We start from the raw sequence: 848 nt of genomic DNA on the forward strand, positions 1-848 counted from the left end.
CTTGCTTGAGTGCTTGGTTGCTTGGACATCTAAAAAAGTGAAACGAACAAAATTAAGTTTAGAATATTGCATAATCAGACACCAAGGTTATCATATCTGAAGGTATTCCTCTTTGACATTTTCCATATTTCGCCTGCATGTCATTATCACCATTATCCATGTTGTAAAATATACGTCCCCAAGAATGAAAAAAAAAAAAAAAAAAAAAAAAAAAAAAAAAATATATATATATATATATATATATATATATATATATTGGGTCTGCCTGAATCGCTATGACGTCTCCGTGGCCGAGCGGTTAAGGCGTTGGCGTTCCATGCCAAAGACCCGGGTTCGATCCCCGGCGGAGACCAATTTTTCAACTCTTGCGCTTTTCCAAAAAGGAGGAACAGTAAGAGGCATGGGCGTAAATCCCGGGGGGGGGGGGGTGGGGGGATATATCCCCCCCCCCCCTGAAATGGAGGAGGGGGGGATGGCCTGTACAATCATCCCCCCCCCCCTGAATTTTGAGGGGAAAAAATGGAGGAAGCAGAAATGTGATTGTATCAATTTTGGCATATTGCATGACGTTAAGTACGCCGGCCTTCAGACAGGTAACAGAGCTGAACAGTATTCTATCTTGTAGGAAATGTATAATTTTCTCAAGCGCTCGCTCGCTTCGCTCGCTCGCGAAGAAAGTAACATCGACATACACTGTAAGGTATGGCTCAGGCGTTGACAACGTCAAATAGTATAGGTCTACATGTAAACATGCTAATGACGCGAGTAACTGGGGACCATCTGTAAAATATGTACGAAAACATACAAACAAACAATAACAACAACTTTATCGCCATAATTGAATCCCC

At 42.0% G+C, this 848-nt stretch overlaps 1 non-coding gene across 1 annotated transcript; it reads left to right on the forward strand.

The window, feature by feature from the left end:
- Positions 1 to 280: 280 nt before the first annotated feature.
- On the forward strand, positions 281 to 352 carry Trnag-ucc (transfer RNA glycine (anticodon UCC)). The gene has a single exon. It is a non-coding gene; the product is annotated as a tRNA-Gly (tRNA).
- Positions 353 to 848: the final 496 nt, after the last annotated feature.

This window comes from Diadema setosum, chromosome 3 (assembly GCF_964275005.1).
Source record: "Diadema setosum chromosome 3, eeDiaSeto1, whole genome shotgun sequence".
In the NCBI taxonomy this organism is placed as follows: Eukaryota; Metazoa; Echinodermata; class Echinoidea; order Diadematoida; family Diadematidae; genus Diadema; species Diadema setosum.